We start from the raw sequence: 20576 nt of genomic DNA on the forward strand, positions 1-20576 counted from the left end.
TGTCCCTTACTAATCCTGCTGGCCTGGTCACTCCATGCAGCCTGCTTGTTCAGTAGTTTGGTCGCCCTTCACTGCTCCTCCTGCCAGCCTAATCACCCCCAACTGCCCCTCCTGCCAGCCTGGTTGCCCCACGCAACCTGCTTGTTCAATCGTTTGGTCGTCCCTCACTCACCCCCCTGCTGGCCTGGTCGCCCCACGCAGCCTGCTTGTTCAGTCATTTGATTGTCCCTCACTAACCCCCCTTCTGGCCTGGTCATAGGCAGCCATCTTGTGAGGGTGTGACAGTCAATTTGCACAATACCTCTTTATTATATAGGATTCCCTATGCTGAATTTTACATCCTCATGACTATTCTGCAACTACCAATTTGTATTTCTTAATCTCCTCACCTTTTTCACCCATCTCCCCAGCCCTGTCCCATCTGGCAACTGTCAAAATATTCTCATTTCAAAAAATAGATATGCATTCTTTAAAATAATTATATAATAGAAAGCTGATTGACCTTTTAATTCATTTTCAGGCTTGTAGACTAATGGGAGAAATGTCTATTTTGGCCTTTCCTTTTAATAAATTTTGCATGATTTTCTGGCTTATGCGTCTATAAGATGCTTTCAATAATGGATATCACTCTAAAATTGTGACACTTGTGTTTACATGTGAAATGAGAATATTTTTCAAAAGGCTAAAACAAGATGTATTTATATACTATGTAATTTCCAGTCCTGTAAAAGTTATCTATGAATAAATTTATATAAATTATACACAAATGCTCCTGAGCTTACGATGAGGTTATATCCAAATAAACCTATCATAAGTTGAAAATGCATTTAATACACCTAGCCCATGAGAGATCATAGCTTAGCCCCACTCAGAACGTGCTCAGAACACTTATATTAGCCTACAGTTGGGCAAAATCATGCAACACAAAGCCTATTTTATAATAAAGTGTTGAATATCCCTTATAATTTATTGAATATTGTACTGAAAGTAAGAAATAAAATGTTTTATGGGTACTCACATATTATTCTCCTTTCAAGATTTTCCAAATTATTCTTTCTATGATGTTCACTTCATTTTGTGTTAATTCTGCACCTGTGCTTTTCACTCTTAATTAATTTACTTGCTTTAATTTATGTTTTCAAAGTTGTGTAATTGAATTTAAGCTTCATGACTATATAAAATGAGATATGCCATTCAGATTCATCATGAATGTAGCTATATGTTCATAAAAACATATGTAAAGGAACATCTGATTTTTCAAACCCCAATTTTTTGAAATGTGGTGACTTTTGATTTCCCAAAGTAACATTTCCTTGAATATTTTATAACACACAACTTTTAGGTCTGTTAAGCTAAAATAAATTATCTATGAATGTGTCTGAACAAACTGGATTGGAAATTGAGAAATTTATGTACTAAATAACACATTTTCTCGATGATCATAACCATATATCTATCATGTCTGTTTTACTTTGAACTCTTTAGACATAGCAATGCTGAATCATCAGCAATCATTTTAAAAATATTAAATGCATTTCTTCTCTGTGGCAAAGCATTAGGAATGGCCAATTATGTGCCATACAGATTAATGAAAATCAAAATTACAGCATGGATGCAACAGCTTACTGATTTTATTTAAGTGCATCTATGGAAATAGAGCATATCCATACATTCTGGCTGCTGTGGCTAAAAACACACTGAGAACTTAGACTAGAATGAGGTGAAAACTCTGAATGTTAGATGTAAGTGTTGTCTCTGATCATATTGGACTCATTAGAATCTGCAAAAAAAAAAAAAAAACTCTCAGGTGAATTAAAAGGTCAATGATAGGATAGAAAATGAGACCTACTGCATTCATTGAGTAATAACTAAAAGTGTAGAAAAGCTTGTTGTTAATTAAGATCTGAAGCAATAATCAAAATAGAAGAAATGCTTTTCAATGTTTAAAAAGGCCATACTAAGTGGCAAGGCCAGATGCGATAGACTAAGCAAACAGCTGCACTAAATCAAGGATTCTCTTTGTTAAAACACCTCTGCTTTTCTCAGCCCTTTTGGTAATACTTGTCAAAAACTCCTTTTATGTTAAAAATTTTGAATAAATAATTCTTTTTCTGATTTTATACTTGTGATTTATTTAGGTGACTCCTAAATTCAGAAATGGAAATGTTCTGAATTTTTACCAAGTTATCCTTTTGTTCATTGGTAGAAACCCAGAATCTTTTTCTTTTTTTTTTTTATGGTCCTTTTTAATCTGAAGTAATATCAAGACATCGAATCTTTTCCTGAGAAAGTGAAGATCATGGACAGTAGAAATTAGGATTCAGATCACCCTTCCTTCTTGGCTCATTTAAGGTCTTCAGTTTCTGACATATTTACTAAAAATTCTCTCTCTTTTAGTTCACTAATTACCAAGGCCTGTTAGGCTGGCAGAGCTTCCCTGTGATTGAAAGATTGTATTAAGGGTCAAGAAACAAACCACACAAGAAAAAGCTGGGTTAGCTGCAGCAGGCATGTTTAATGTAGCTCCCTTGGGCTTCCAGAAAACCCTCCTCTTTCCGTGCTCTTATAAAGATTACCCTCTGAAAACAAAAAAGGGAAGGGGGTGGATTTCACTTCTAGTTGTTTAGCTTTCCACACAAAGTGACCTGCACGTGCCTGTCATCTGCCTTTGCTTGATTATATGGCTCTTAAGTTAGTGGTTTGATCTAAGCCTCTTTGATCTGATGACTTGGTATTATTGATTATATGCAAAAGACAACTGTGAGGCCTACCCATTAATTCATAGAGAGAGGGGTAAAAGAAAGAAACAATTAGTTGTAACGTATTAGAGGAAATAAAAATATGATGGGGTTCTATAAATAACCAGAAGCAGAACTGCAATTGTTTCCTTTAAAGGGAGGAGAGTACAGACAAGGTTTTTATAGTTCCATAATAATATTATTTTATCATTATTTTACAACTTTCAGTTCTTTGTGTGGAAAGCTAAATAACCAACAGATATCTAAGTTTGAAAATTCAAGAAAGAGAAGCATGAATTTGATAGATAGGCCCAAAGAGATAAAACCAAAAATATTTCAAAGACTTGGATAGAAATAATGCATCAAGAACAGATTTATAAACCACAACTTTTTCCCTTGTTTACTCTTTCACAAATACCACGCCTTTTGTCACTGTAGCTTTATAAAAAGTCTTAAAAACCAAGTAGTGTAAGTCATTGTACTTTTTTTTTAACTTTAGTATTTAATTGGTTATTCAATGTTTATCTTTCCATATAAATATTAGAATCATATTGTTGATAATTACAAAATCATAACTTGCTGAAATTTTCACTGGCATTGCATTGAATCTCTAGATCAAGTTAGAAGGAAAGTGATATCTTGACAATATTGAATCTTCCAATCTATAAACATGTAATATCTCACTAGTTATTTAGATCTTCTTTGAGCCTTTAAATAAAATTTTGTAGGTTTTTTTTAATATATAGATACTGTACATTTCTGGTAGATTTATACCCAATATTTCTTTTTTTGTGTGCTGTGAATAATGACATTGTGATTTTCTATTAGGCAACCATGTCATCTGTAAGCAAAGACAGTTTTATTTTTTTCAATTTTATTTACTTACTTACTTATTTATTTAATTTCAGAGAGAAAGGGAGAGGGAGAGGGAGAGGGAGAGATAGAAATATCAGTGATGAGAGAGAATCATCTATTGGTTACCTCCTGCATGCCCCCTACTAGGGATCAAGCCTGCAACCCAGGCATGTGCCCTCAATGGAGCCTAATTATTTCTTTCCAGAAAGCTACTGATTACTAGTTCAATTTCCTTAATCATTATTGACCTACTTGTATTATCTATTTTTCCCCATGTATATTTTGGAAGTTTGTGTCACTTAAGTAATTGGTCTATTTCATCTAAGTTATCAAAATTTTGGGCATAGTATTGGCTGTGGTATTCCTTTATTATAATTTTAATATCTATGAAATAACTAGCGATGACACTTATTTTTTTGATAGTGGTAGCTTATGTTTTCTATCTTTTAAAAACATTTTTAAGCTTGCCTAAATGTACCCATTTTGTTTATATTTTCATAAACCAGCTTTTGGTTTTATTAATTTTTCTCTAATAATTTCCTTCTTTAAATTTTATTCATTCTGCTCTAATATTTACTATTTATTTTCCTCATCTCACTTTGTCTTAACTTCTTTAATTCTCTAAGGTGAAAGCTTAGGTGATTGACTTTAGATATATTTTTTTCTTTTATAACATACTAAAGGCCCGGTACACAAAATTCATGCACTTGGGGAGATGTCCCTCAACCTGGATTGCGAGAGGGCACAAGCCAGGCCAAGGGTCTCCACAGGTGCATGATCAGGGCTGGGGAGGGATGTAGGAGGTTGGCCAGCCGGGGAGGGACTGCGAGAGGGCTCCAGGGCGTGTCCAGCCTATCTCGCTCAGTCCAGATCGGCCTGACCCCAGAAGCAAGCTAACCTACTGGTCAGAGAGTCTGCCCCCTGGTGGTCAGTGCACGTCATAGCAAGCGGTGAGTGGCCTTAGCAAGCATTCATTAGCATATTACGCTTTGATTGGTTGAATGTCCAACGGGATGACTGGACCCTGAGCATATTAGGTTTTTATTATATAGGATCAATTTAATGCTTTATATTCTCCCTATAGCACTGCTTTTACTGGACCTCAAATACTTTGATAATTTGGGTTATCATATTTATTTGCTACAAAATACTTAAAAATATTTCTCTTGAGACTTCTTCTTTGACCCATGTGTTATTTAGAATTACTGTGTTTAATTTCCTTATATTGGGCATTTTCCAACTCTCTCTTTCTGATATCTATTTTATTCAATTGTGGTCTGACAATATATTTTAATGATTTATATTCTTTTAAATTTGTTAAAATGTGTTATATGCTCCAGAATATAATCTATCTTGGTGAATGTTTCATATGAACTTGAGAGAACGTATGTTCTGCTGTTATTAGATGGACTATTTCATAAATGTCATTTAGGTCAGTATGATTGATAGTGCTATTCAGGTCAACTATATCCTCTTTATTTTCTGCCCACTTGATCTATCACTTACTGAAAGGGTGGTCAAGTCTCCAGTATAATAGTGCATTTTTCTTTTTATCCTTGCAGTTTTATCAGTATTTGCCTCACATATTTTGATGCACTGTTGTTAGGTGCATATACATCAAGGATGGTTGTCTTCTATGTGCATTACTCCATCTGATATTATATAACCCCTTTCTTAACTACTGATAGTTTTTCTTGTTTTGAAATCTGGTTTTTTGAAGTTAATATAGATACTTCAGATTATACCATCTTAATTTTCATTAGGATTTACGTGTTATATCTTTCTAAAGCTATTTATTTTTAACCATTCTCAGTTTTTATATATAAGGTGGTTTTGTGTTTTTCTTTTAAGACAACACATATTTGGGTCTTGTGTCCTGATTTTTTTTTAAAATCCACTCTAATATTCTCTTGTAATTGGTGCATTTAGACCATTCTTATTTAAATTAATTACTGATATAATTTGACTATGATTTCCCATGTTTTTGTAGAATTGTTTATTTTTTTATTAGTTGTATTTGTCCTGTGTTTTTTCTTATTCTGTCTACATTCTTATTTTTATTACTTATATGATTATATTTTATCTCCTTTCCTTATCATTCTTTTTTTTTTCAAGTGTCCTAAAGTTTTCATTATATATTTATAGCTAATCTAAGTCTTCCTTCAAGGTATAATGCACCACTTCACACATAATAAAGATACCTTAAGACAGGATATTCCCAACTCGTATATCCCAAGTCTTATGATGTTTTTTAATTCATTTTATGTATCCATATTGTAATCATCCAATACATTGCTACTATTATTACTTTAAACACACTGTTATCTTCCAGGTCAATTAACAAAAACCCATTAGTAAAACTACTACAAAAACAAACAAAAGTCAGAAACCGAAAATAATGAGTGCTGACAAGGTTGCGAATAAGTTAGAATTTTTGGTAAAAATGTAAGATGTTGTTGCCACTATTGGAAAACAGTATGGCAGTTACTCAAAATAATTAAAAATAGAAGTGCCATACGTTTCATCATTTTCACTTCTGCTATATACCCAGAAGAATTAAAAGCAGGAAAATGAACAAATATTTGTACAACCATGTTCATAGCAGCAATAGCCAAAAGGTGAAAGCAAACAAGGTATTTATTGACAGATGAATATTGTATGTATATAAAGTGGGTATATACATACAATGGAATATTATTCAGCCTTAAAAAGGAAGAAAGTTCTGACAAATGCTACAACATAGATACACTTTAAGGAGATTATGTTAAGTAAAATAGGCCAGTCACCAAAAAGACAAACATTATATGATTCCATATATAATTGATTTCAGAGAGGAAGAGAGAGGGAGAGATAGAAACAATGATGAGAGAGAATCATTTATTGGCTGCTTCCTGCAAGCACCACAACAGAGATGGAGCCTGCAACCCAGGTATGTGCCCTGACCTGGAATCAAACTATGACGTACTGGTTCATAGGTCGACACTCGACCACTGGGCCACTCCAGCCAGGCTACAGATCCAGTGTTAATTCTTCTACTATCTGTGTGAATTTCAGAAAGTTATATAATCTATCCTGGCCTCAGTTTGTCAGACAGATAAATACATAACTCTAAAATGTCTTCTAACTATTGTCTCTAAGTTATTTAATATATGAAATAGTTTTTAATTCTAAAGTACATTTGTTTCTTCATTCAGTCATTCATTTAACAAATATGTATTGATTTCCAACTCTGAGCTAAGATCCCTGTTTACTTAGAATGTATATTCTATTATGGGAAGACAGTATATAAAAAAGTAAGCATTTTTAAAACATGAAAATGTCATTTATATTAGTATTGAAATAGTAAAAAAAAAATCATGAAGTGATTGGAATTCATTGGAGTGAGGATATGGATGGTACTTGGTAGTTTGGGCTGTCACAGAAGCTATTCCCATGTAAGGCATGGCAGTACAGGACCAGCCAAGCAAGGTTTGGAACAGAACATCCCTGACAAAAAGAACAAAAGTAAAAACTCCACAGTGATTTTAAAAAATTATAATTTTTTTTGTAACATAGTAAGACTAACCCTAACCAACCAAACAAACAATAAAACAAAAACTCATGTTACTAAGACTGGCAAGAAATATGTCAATATAAATAAGCAGAAGCTAGTTTATATATAATCTACAGAATATGCATTTGAATTTATGAAAAAAAAGTGAATCTATCAGAACAGAAAAGGCAGCTGAACTATTGCAATACATGCGATAGAAGATAGTACAGTTAGCTGGAGAGTGGACACAGACAACAAAAGCTAGAAGGTGCTAATATCTATTTTAAAATTAGAGGACATGGTGGTTTTGAATGTAAGTAATAAGGAAAGGAGCAGTGATAAATGATGTAAGTTTTTGTCTTGAATGTTTAAGTAGATTGTTATGCCAGTGATTGAGCTAAAAAGACAGTAAGTGGAGTAAGTTCAGGAGGAAATCTCTTCTGTTTGAGCTCCTTGGCTGTGATTGCTTTAGACATAACAAAAGTGAGAGCTGAGATGAAAATTGCAAAGATAGCAGCAAGTACTTTACTTAGTGAGAGCACCTCAGAAAGCATAAATGAGTTACAAAGGAGAGAATATTGTGATCAAAATATGAGGCTGCCTATTCTAAAAAACATTTAAAATAAAGTAAACATGGAAAAAGTAAAAAAAAAGAAAACATGTTGCAAGAGTTCTATTGTAGGGAATTGAAATATATGGTCATTAAGAATGAACACAGCTTAGATATATACCAGTATGTGAAAGTAATATAAAAAGCAGAACTGAAGGACCCAAACTAAACTAAAATATAAATGTGAGATGTAAAGGAGGTGTGTCTCTCAGCTGGGACAAATATGTTCATGTTTAATGAGACTGGCATATAACCAACTCCAGAAGACAAAAGAAAAAATAAGAAAGACTTACAAAAGCAGGCATCAAGTCATTGTTTGCAGGATGTGACAGCTTTCCACTAAAGATGACTTTCTGCCTCTCAAAATGAATAAGAAGGCAGAAGCAGCAACAGCCCTGGATCTTAGAAAGAAACATTAACCATTTATGGAGAATTAGTCCGCCTTTATGAGGACACTTGTACCAAGTATTCTGTATTGCTTTTGTTAAACTTAAATCAATACTTTTCAATCCTAAGAAAAAAACAAGACATAATAATATTATATCTTGCTCATTGTCATTCATTCAGATGAGTATAATTTTGTTTCCTTTTTATTATGTTTATTGGGGTAATAAAGAAAATTGAAATATACTTTTGAGATAATTCACTGATAGATCCTCTTCTTTTATGTTTTTAACTAGTTGAGGGGTAAGTAAATAGCTGTATTAAAGCCACTCAGCTACTTACTGGAAAATTTCAATTCAGAATTTAGGACTTCTAATTCACTATGTATTGGGATATTTTTAGGGGGTGACCTTTTAAATACAGGAAAATTCAGAAAGAAAAGAACTTGCTCCCGTTCTTTCTAACCAAAATATTTATATGACTCACTAATTTTAGTTTATATTGATTTTTATTAAAATTTGTAAAATATATATCAAACAATAAACTATATAAAACTTAAAAAATATTTTCTTTGATTAAATGTAAATGTTAACTTTAAAAAGTGAGACTTGAAGAAATTAGTAGCTTAATAGTGTTGTTATAAGTTATTGCAATCCACTTATTAAGACTTTATTTTTCAAACTTCCTTTTAATGTATACTGGTATTTTAGAATGAAGCATATATTTTCCAAGTCATCTTTATTGGGGGGTGGATCCTGATATGAATCAATTAAAGGAAGGCACTGTTGATCTCTATTTTGGGAAATACAATTTCTTGAAATACTTTCTTCTAGATTTAATATTAAATAATAGTTTGTAAAAGGATGCATATATCCAAGGCACCAAAAATGTGATTAACACAAAGTTTTTGCTGAAGCAAACATCAATTTCCTAAAAACAAAATGTTGATGTGAGACATGTTTTTAACCCTAGTTCTGTGAAGCTTAGAACACAAACTTTTCTCAGAGATATATTTCCCCATGGAGCTTGCACAACATAATTTTATGATCAATAACATAACAAGTGATTTACCCTTCCAAACCTAACAAGTTATTTTCTGGAAATAGCAAACCTACACCAGCATGTCAAGCACAGCATACCGAGGTGTGGGGACTGTTGAATCCATGCAGTCTTCTGTGAGCATGCCTTATAAATTCTGCTTTCCATTATCTAATACAGCAGAGTAATTAACTTTTCTTTTTCCATATGTTTTCCTTAGGATCTGAGTCAGTATTCTGTTAATGTTTTTATATTAATGAGTTGTAGCCTTCTTTCCTGACAAATGTCACTTTGGTTGCTCAGAGTACTCGAGATTGGTAAATTAAAGCTTATACAGAACTCCCCCTTTTTTTAAAAAAAAAAAAAATGTTTTTATTGATTTCAGAGAGAGGATGGGAGAGGAAGAGAGAGAAATATCAATGATGAAAGAGAATCATCCATTGGCTGCCTTCTGCAAGCCCCCTACTGGAGATCGAGCCCACAACCCAGGAATGTGCTTTGACCAGAATCCAACAGTGACTTCCTGGTTCATGGGTCGACAATCACTGAGCCATACCAGCCAGACAAACTCCCACTTTTTTTTAGGGAAGCAGTTATTACTATGGTGGTCCAAAATACTCAAGTTGATAACACTCTGTTTTATAATTCCTATAGTTCAAATGGTTTCTGGATAAGAGGGGCCCTGGTCATTAGTAATATTACTTCAAAATATGAAGCCCCTTATCTTTTGGTGGAGTTTTAGCACTAGTCTATATTTATATTGGCTAAATAAGTTTCTTGAACATGGCAATAATAACAACAAAAGTTATATTTTTATTAAGACTATATGCTAATTCTATGGTACTAATGCAATATTAACTTATTGCAAATGAGTTATTTAAAAGAAAATATTTGAAGCTTCTCAGAGACTAAATAGAAAAGAAGAAATAGAAGATAAAGTCAACAAAAAAGTAATGCATATTAATAATTCAAGGTTTTTACAGGTGTAGAGTCTTGAACATATATATCACAGAAAATATTTTAGGTTTTCAAAGATATCTTTCAAAAATATTTTAGGTTTTCAAAGATATCTATTAAATATAGGTGATATTAAGCAACTAAGAAAATAATGTTTAAGTATCAGAAGACAAGATTCTAGCATTACCCTATCATTAACTTACACTGCACTGAAAATATGTGCATGTTCATCTACAAGTACATTGAAAAAATATTCAAATAAAGATGGTCCAGCAGATATCTAAGGTCCATTATTTAAAATATATATATACTAGAAGCCCAGTGCACGAAATTCGTGCACGGCAGGGGGTTGTCCCTCAGCCCAGCCTGTACCCTCTCCAATCTGGGACTCCTGGAGGGATGTCCGACTGCCCGTTTAGGCCCGATCCTGGTGGGATCGGGCCTAAACGGGCAGTCGGACATCCCTCTCACAATCCAGGACTGCTGGCTCCCAACTGCTTGCCTGTCTGCCTTCCTGATTGCCCCTAACCACTTCTGCCTGCCAGCCTGATCACCCCCTAACCACTCTGCTGCCAGCCTGGTTGATGCTTAACTGCTCCCCTGCCAGCCTGTTTGCCCCCAACTTCCCTCCTCTGCCAGCCTGGTCACCCCTAACTGCCCTCTCCTGCAGGGTTGATCACCTCCAACTGCCCTCCCTTGCAAGCCTGGTCCCTCTCAACTGCCCTCCCTTGCAGGCCTGGTCCCTCACAACTGCCCTCCCTTGCAGGCCGGGTGCCTCCCAACTGCCCTCTCCTGCTGGCCATCTTGTGGTGGCCATCTTGTGTCCACAAGGGGCAGGATCTTTGACCACATGGGGGCAGCTATATTGTGTGTTGCAGTGATGATCAATCTGTATATTACTCTTTTATTAGATAGGATAGAGGCCTGGTGCACGGGTGGGGGCCAGCTGGTTTGCCCTGAAGGGTGCCCAGGATCAGGGTGGGGTTCCCTTGGGGCGTGGGGCAGCCTGAGCGAGGGGCCTGTGGTGGTTTGCAGGCCGGCCACGCCCCCTGGCAACCCAAGTGGAGGCCTGGTATCTGGAATTTATTTTCCTTCTACAATTGAAACTTTGTAGCCTGGAGCAGAGCCAAGCCTGGGGCTCCCTCGGGGGTGGGGGCGGCAGCCATTTCTGTGGCAGTTAACTCACCTTCTACAATTGAAACTTTGTAGCCTTAAGCAGGTGAGCCCAGCCAGGGTGTGGGGAAAGCTTTGCTTCCCCTGTTGCCGCCGGCAACCCTGGCCTGCTCTCTCAAGCTCCATTCTGCCGCCTTTGTTTGAATTTGTTTACCTTCTATAATTGAAACTTTGTAGCTTGAGTGGAGGCTTAGGCCTGCAACGGCTATGGAAAGCTTGGCTTCCTCTGTTACCTGGGAAACCTTGCTCTCTGTGGCTGTAGCCATCTTGGATTGGGGTTAATTTGCATACTTGCCCTGATTGGCTGATGGGCGTGGCTTGGCTGGTGGGTGTGGCTTATGTAGCAGAGTGATGGTTAATTTGCATATTACCATTTTATTAGAGAGGATATATATATATCTATATAGTTATATAGTTATTGATTTCAGTGAGTAAGGGAGAAGGAAAGAAAGATAGAAATATCAATGATGAGAGAGAATCATTGATCAGCTGCCTTCTACATGCCCCCTATTGAGGAATGAGCCCACAACCCCAGCATGTGCCCTGCCTGGGAATTGAACCATGACCTCCTGGTTCATAGGTAGACACTCAACCACTGAGCCACACCATCTGGCCTCTAAGGTCCATTTTTAATAAAAATATTCTGTAAATTTAAAAACAATCTGCATCTTTGCCCTAACTGGCTTGGCTCAGTGGATAGAGTGTCAGCCTATGGACTGAAGGGTCCCAGGTTTGATTCCGGTTAAGGGCACATGCCTGGGTTGTGGGCTCAATCCCCAGTAGCGGGCATGCAGGAGGCAGTCAATCAATGATTCTGTCTCATCATTGATGTTTCTATCTCTCTGTCCTTCTCCCTTCCTCTCTGAAATCAATAAAGAAATATATATATATATATATATATATATATATATATATATATATATATATATATATATTTAAAATCTGCATCTTTAAATTAAAAGAAAAAAGAGTTCTTTTTGAAAAACATTTGCTCCCTTCGGGGACAAATATTGAGGCATTGTAGATATACTGGCTACAAACAAGGACAAGATACCAGCAATCAGGCAGCTTCCAATCCATATTGGAAGCATTATTACTCAATTTTTCAATTACAATTTTGGGCAGTGCTCCTCATTCATTCTCATTCACTAAATATATATTGAGTGCCTGTTATGTGACTGATTCTGTGGAAGCTCTGAAAGTAAAATGGTAAACAAAAACAAAATAAAGCAAAAATCAGAATTTTTCTTGGTTGTTTTCATGGACTACAAAGATTTGTGGGAGATAAATATATTACCCAGATTGTTACACAAATAAACACAAAAAGGCAAACTGAAACAAGTGTTCTGAGTAAAAAGAGTACATTTATGCAGATATATTAACAACAAAAATCAGACCAATGAAGTCTCTGGTGGTAAGAAAGTTTTCTTGAAAGAAATGACACAGGTTATGAGTAGACTCAGACACAAAGGTTGGATAATGATCAGAAAATTATAAAGAGCATTGGCGAGGGAATAGTGATGAACAGGGACATAACACATTGGCACAACTGATAAGAGGATACGGAGATTGAAGTCAGATAATTAAAAAAAAGAATAAAAAAGATTCAGAGAGTAAAACTAATCTATGAACATTAGGAGGAAGTGACTTTAGTCATGGGAAAATAAGTAGGAATACAGAGAATATTCTAGGAAGAAGACAATAATTTTAAAGGATTTGAGGTTGAAAATAAAAGAACATTGTTATCTATACATATAAAAGGCTAAGTGACCATCCAACCATCCGACCGGTAGCTATGACATGTAATGACCACCAGGGGGCAGACTCTCAACTCAGGAGCTGCCAAGCTGCGGTGACTTGGCAGCGGCAGTTCTTGGGTGACTTACCCGGAACCAGAGAGGAGGGAGGCCAATTCCAGGATGCAGCACCCGAGAACCACTCTCTTGCAATCTGGGACCCCTCGGGGAATGTCAGAGAGCTGGTTTCAGCACGATCCTCACAGGACAGGCTGAGGGACCATGGGAGACTGGCTCCAGGGCATGTCCGGCCCATCTCGCCCAGTCCTGCCCCACTGGCCACCTTCTAATTAATTTCCTTTCAATGTGCACAAATCCGTGCACCGAGGCACTAGTAAAATATAAAAGAACAACATTTTACCTAGAGCAGTGATTCTTTACCGGGATGATTTTGCCCCTCAGGGGATACTTGGCAATGTCTGGGGACATTTTGTCACAACTAGGGTAATGCTACTCGCATCTAGTGAGTAGCAGAGATACTGCTAAATATTCTCAGAACAAAGAATTAACTTGTACAAAACCTCAATACTGCCCTAGCTGGTTTGGCTCAGAGCATCGGCCTGTGGACTCAAAGGTCCCAGGTTCGATTCTGGTCAAGGGCACATGCCCGGGTTATGGGCTCGGTCCCCAGTAGGGGGCATGCAGGAGGCAGCTAATCAATGATTCCTTCTCATCATTGATTTTTCTCTCTCTCTCTTCCTCTCCCTCCCTCTCTGAAATAAATAAAAATATATTAAAAAAAAAAACTACCTCAATACTTTAAGGTTATACAACCATTATCTGGAATGTTCATAGCTAAAGGGATATAAATATGAAATGTGGCTGGAGAGTTAGGTAGTTAACCATATCATTTTAGAATTTATAATGGAGGCAATGGGAAATTATTGAAAAATTTTCTGTACAGGAATGACATGTGGATAATTATATTTCTAAAAGTTTATTTTGACTAATATGATGAATGCATTATAGCAGGATAAGATGGAGACACATAAATTATTATAGAGTATTCCAGTAATACAAGTGAAAACTAATGATAAATTGATAAAAAATTAGTACAAGGTGAAGTAGAAGTGGACAGATTGGAGAGATATTAATGAAAGGGCTCTGTGATTGATTAGATAAGTGTTTAGGGATTAGTAATGACTTCGGTCTTCTGATTTGAGCAGGGGAACAGCTGATGGGGATATTTCTGGAAGAATTCTGGGAGGCTTGTGGAAATGTTTCAGGGTAGTTCTCCCTGCTCAGGGTAGTTGTCCTCACCTGATACAGTCAACTACTCACTGGGTTTTGTAGGGTAACAGGACTTCTAAGGCGTCCAAATTTTGGAAGCATTGGGTAAGGGGATAGGAATAATACATGTCATAGAAAATAAGGCATCATTATCTGGGAGGGCACCAAAATATAAGTTCTTAATACACCAACATCTCAGAAATGTTATAAATTTTATGCTAATAAGCAAGAAAAATATTTTGCTTATTTTAGCAAATATTAAAACATGTTTTGTTCCCAAATAGGCAAATATTGACTATGAGATGTAAAGCCTCCTGCTTATTTTATGAATTAAAAAGAAAAAAATTTAGAACATTAAGACAACTATATAATGTTTTACTTATTTTTGAAAACGTTGCCCCACCTACAAATAAAAATGCAATCTATTAGTTTATGTTATCATTAATACCATAATATACACAATAGTATATTTTAATGTTAAAGTCATACTTTTTAGTTGTTATATTATAAAAGAGAGAAAAAGATTGAATGTCACTCATTTTCAAGAGAAGTGAATTAGTGCAAAAAATAAATAGAATGTTTTTGAAGCTGGACCTTTGGCACTCTTTTTCTCTCATCATATTTATTTGCATCATTTTTATGCCTACACATAAGTCAATAATTCACAAATAGTGCTGACACCAAAAATTTTTCAGTTTTCATAAAAATAACTGCTATGTCCATGATGATAATCTAATTTTATAATCACCTGCCAGAAATCTGCTTTCATATGTTCTGGTTAAAGTAATAAGCTGATGAAAGTTTTAGTTTCACTATGCACACCAAATCTTTTAAAATGTTTAACTGATTGAGTGAGTTGTTTTGTTTAGATTATGTCAAATTTTGGACTAATTTTTTAAAACATAGATTTGATTTAATTGGCTTCCTTCAGGCAGTCATATTTATACTCTGTAAAGTCAAATTAAACCTTCCATAATACAAGAGCGCAGCAAAAGCAATTTACCAAATTGCTTCTAGCTTGGAAGAGTTAATATAATATTCATACTGCATTGCTTCATCTAGAATTTGTTTTGAACTGGTAATATTGAGTTTCTGTTTTCCTTTTACAGTCTTGTCACTGTTTTTTTATAAGATGGATTTTGTTTTAAGCATAACACTGGTTGGCTTTAAGTTTCATCAACATTAAATAAAAAGAGAGCAGGAAAAAAATCAAGTGAGCATGATTTGCCTTCTTTGCTGAAGTCAGAGAATAAACTCAAGAGTAAAAGATCATGGGAGTCAAGGCGGAAGAAAGAACATATATAGGCCTTTGTGTTTTAGAAAGCGGTGCGCATAGCAAGATTTTACTGAGATCCTGTTTCATAAGCACAGATACCTACAGAGGTCAGGTGTGCATCACATTGCCCAAACTGGAACATACACAGGGGAAGAGAAGTACCCGAGAGCTTTACGGAGTTATGAAAAGTGCTTGCCAAAGGTGAAGGAGCAGGTAGCTTCTTCGTTTCTTCCACTTGTTGAATTGGGATGGCCAGTTTATTTCAATGTTTTTAAGAGAAGCCCAGAATTTTAAAAAATTATGTAACATTTCTAGATTATTAATGCTGACAAATTTTCTTTCCTTCTTTATATTTCAAGTCTTCTTTTCTGTTTTCCTCTCCCTCCCTTCTTCCTTTTCTCCCTCCTTCCTCTCTTTCTTCCTCTCTTTCTTCCTCTCTTTTTTTCCTTTCTTTCTTTCTTTCTTTCTTTCTTTCTTTCTTTCTTTCTTTCTTTCTTTCTTTCTTTCTTTCTTTCTTTCTTTCTTTCTTTCCTATTATTTCTTGTATGTAGCAATATTTTCCTAGCCAAACACACAAAAGATAGAGCCCCAAAAGGTAGAAGGAATAATGTACCACATAATTTTGTGTAATCATGGAGAGAATTTCGTGCTAGGTCATTAAAATAATAAGGTAATTATTTAGCTGACTTTATAAAATGTATTTAAAGGCTGTGAAGATGACAATGAAAGGAATTTTAGAGATGGAACAGGCAGTTTTAGGGAAAGGGGTGGGGGGCGGTCCATGGGAGAGGAATGCGTATGTGAAGGGCAGAGATAGCTCCAAGACGCCAGAATGTTTATCTTACTTTCACGGAGGATAGAGAATGTTACAAGAGGAAAACATACTTGTACAGAGGATAGAGAAATGTCACAGGATATGGCGAAGAGGGCAACATACATTCACAGAGGATAGAAGAATGTTATAAGAGGAAGGCATACATTCACAGAGGATAGAGGAATGTTATAAGAGGAAGGCATACATTCACAGAGGATAGAGGAATGTTGCAAGATAAGGGGGAGAGAAAGAAGGGGGCACCATGTGGGCTTTGGACTTTGAAACTGATACTTTTCAGAAGTATGACCAATTAGGAAATCATGTGGGTCATAAATTAAGGAAGGGTCCAATTAGAAAGGGTCATGAAGACACAAAGAGCTGAAGTCTTTATGAATCAGGAGACAAAGAAACCCAAGATAACTTAGATTTTTTTCCCCCCCACTTTAGAGAGAGAGAGCAGGCTTTTCCCATTTGGGGACTCCTTCCCAAGTGGAGTTGCTTCCAAAAAACTTCCATATTTTTACTAAAGAAGCCTTTTTTTAGTCCGCAAATTTATTCTTCAAACTTCGTAGGACAAGAATCCACAAGGGAAAGTCAGCTGGACAAACCCCACGTATCAGCAGTAAATGCCAAACACTTTCTTATATGACTTAGGCATCATGATGATGTTCAATAAAAACTCTCGTGATTAATCACAACGTGCTAGCTAGACTAGTCTTGATCACCACCATCCTGTCCTCAAATTATATCTTTGTCACTCTATCTTCTCTTTTATGCAAATAGAGACAAAACTGAACAAACAGGTTTTATTATCTTTATTCCAGTTAGTGATTTGCAAATACTTCTGCCTAGAGTCAGGTTAAGAATAAAGAACTCAGATTTCCAACTCTTACCACAGACTTATTTTGGTGGAATCCCCAGTGCTGGGGCCCAGGCTGGATACCTGTCATTTCTAAAGATCATTCAGGAGAATTGTATGTGCAGATAGGTGTGGGATGCATTATTAGATCAATGTAGTATTCTGGTTATCTATTGGTGAGTAATCTTACTAAAATAGAAATAAAAAATAAAAGTTAAAGAGGAAGCTCTCCTATGTACAGATTACTTCTCTAAGGTTGATGCCCTTCCACAATATTCCTGCTTTCATTTATTTTTTAAAATTGTCAAATAGTTGTTTTCTAATTTATCAGAGTTTCTAGTTATCGTAATAAGAGGAATGAGTTGTCGGTCATACATACCACCAGAGCGGAAACAAAACTGGGTCATTTAATAGGCCCATTCCACAAATCTGTGTACTTACTGTAATTCAATTTCTTTTAATAAATATAGAAAATTCACCTTGGAATTTGTAATAGGAGGTGAAATATACAGACCGATTAGACCTCAGGTATTCTAATCACAAAGCTCCTGCATGAATTTCTGATCCTCAAATAATATTTTTTTGGTTACTATGGGAACAAAATATTTAAATGTAATATGATTTTAGTTTTATGTTAAATGAAATACACCAAAGAGTTGTGTGAAATCTATTAGAATTAAATAATATAAAAATTATTTCATATGGTAATATTCTACTTATATATTTCCTTAAAAGTTATTAACTAAGAAAGAGGCTTAAACTAAAAGAGAAGTGAAAAGCATTTATTTGAGGTCAGAGTTTATAACAGGGAGACACAGACTTAGGAAGTACTCTCAAGTGTTCTCTAGAGAAAATAAAGAAAGGCAGGATTATAAAGCTGGGGCTGCATGTACAGACCTCCATTCAGTCTTTTTTATATAAATGTAGAATTCTGGCTAAGTTAATAGGGTTTGGTTTAACCCAATATACAAATGAAGAAAGTTAGTTGGAAAATAGGTTGGCTCCTTTCTAAGTAAGGAAAGTAGAAGGTCTGGTTGTCACAGTGAGGAGGGGAATAAACTCAGGTCCTGCTAAAAAGTTCAAAAATTCATGGAGAAACTGCTGGGTGGGACATGCCTGAGACAAACATCTTCATCTCTTTCCAACTCTATTTTTTTTAAGATTTTTAAATGTATTTTTATTGATTTCAGAGAGGGAGAGAGAGATAGAAATACCAATAATGAGAGAGCATCATTGATGGCTGCCTCCTGCACACACCACACTGGGAATCGAACCTGCAACCCGGGTATGTGCCCTGACCTGGAATCCGAGCATGAACTCCTGGTTCATAGGTTGATGCTCAACCACTGAGCCACACCGGCTGGGCCCAACTCTATTTTAGTTCCCTTGATAAAAATGACTCCACTAGGAAATCTCCATTAACAGATTCAACAGAAATAGTTATCTGTATGACTTTTCATACCATACCTGTGCTCTCATCTAGTTCCTAGGGAATCTTCAGTGCCATCCTAACAGTAAAATTAACTTTTTTTTTTCCATTAATTTTGTAAAAGGGAAGTAAACAATAGACCAAAATAAACCAACAAATACAAAGGAAAATACTTCCAAAATAGTTTTCATTACATCAAAATGAAGAACATGGTCTTTTGAGAGTTTTTCACTCACATTCACTGGAAGGAAATAAGAAAATCCATTTCTGTTCAATGTAATAGGATTTTCAAGCTAAAGCAGAAATCTGTTATAAATAGTGTATGAAATATTGTTTCAACATATATAATTTTGGAATATTTACAAAATGATCTCAATTCTTTCTTCTACAAAAATACCCAGGAACAAAATAATCTTTAAATGGTCATGTCAATACTTATGAATATTTGAAACTCTAAATATCAAATTAAATTGATAAATTAAATGGTGCATTATTTAATTCCAACAAAAATTGTGGCCTTTTTATTTGTTTGGACTTGGACTCTATTAAAAATTAGTTATTAATTTACAAGACCTAAATTCTACCATCATTACAATATGTGTATATAACTATAGGAAAAAGAACATGTAAAATACATAATCTTTGAAAAATAATTGTATTTTCTTCTTCTCCTTTCCCTTCTTATGATTATTATTATATTTGTATTAATTATGTTATCCTATTACTATCTATACATATAAAAAGCCAGCGACCGGAATGCCATAATGACCAGAATGACTGGTTGTTATGATGCCCACTGTGGCCAGCAAACCGGCCCGATTAGGGGGTGGAGCCAGCCAAGTAACCTACTTCAGCCCCTCCCCTTAGCCGACCCCGCCCTTCATTGGCCTCTCCCACCCCAATTGAGGGCAGGAAGGCCACCCAACTCCCCCTTGGCCCTTCCTCCCAGCCTGCCACACTCCTGATGGGCCCCCACTACCCCAGTTAGCCTGCAGCCACTCCCCCTGGCTGGCCCTGCCCCTGATTGCCTCCCCTACCCCAATAGGGGTGGGGCTGGCCGGCCAGGGGAGGGGCTACAGGAAGTTGGCCGGCCCAGATCCACCGAATGGGGCCAGGCTGGCTGGACCCAACCTGTGCATGAATTCTTGCATTGGGCCTCTAGTCTTAAATAAGTGAAGTAACATATTAGTATTTTTTTTTTTTTCGTTGAAAACTTAAAAGTTCCATTTTAAAGTACTCAAAATATCTCAGAAAGTAAATTATACTTTCTGAGGGTAGTATATGAGGGTAGACAAATTTTATGTTAAATTGATTATATTCTGTATGCATACTTTTACATTGAGTAAAAATATACTTTTAATGATTCCCAAGGAAGAATATAGTTCCCAATACCATGTTTTTTTTCAGGTTTTTTTTTTTTAATTCTTTCTTTATTGAAGTTACTGGGGTGACATTGGTTAATAAAACCATACAAGTTTCAAGTGTACAACTCTATAACACATCTTCTGCATACTGCATCATGTGACCACCACACAAAGTTAAGTCTTTTTCTACCACCATTTATCCCCTTTGCCCTCTTCCACCTCCCCCACCCCCCTTTCCCTCTGGCAATCACCATACCATTGTGCATGTCTATTTTTTTTTTTTTGCTTGTTTGTTTGTTTTTGTTTTTGTGGGGTTTTTTGTTTGTTTGTTTTTGCTTAGTCCCTTCACCTTTTTCATGGAGTTCCCTAACCCCCTCCACTTCTTCAGCTGCCAGTCGGTTTATGTATCTATGAGTCTGTTTCTATTTTGTTCATTAGATTCCACATATAAGTGAAATCATATGGTGTTTGTTTTTCTTTGTTTGGCCTATTTCACTTAGCATAATATTCTCAAGGTCCAT

The sequence above is a fragment of the Cnephaeus nilssonii genome (genome assembly GCF_951640355.1).
Source record: "Cnephaeus nilssonii genome assembly, chromosome: 9".
Taxonomy (NCBI): domain Eukaryota; kingdom Metazoa; phylum Chordata; class Mammalia; order Chiroptera; family Vespertilionidae; genus Cnephaeus; species Cnephaeus nilssonii.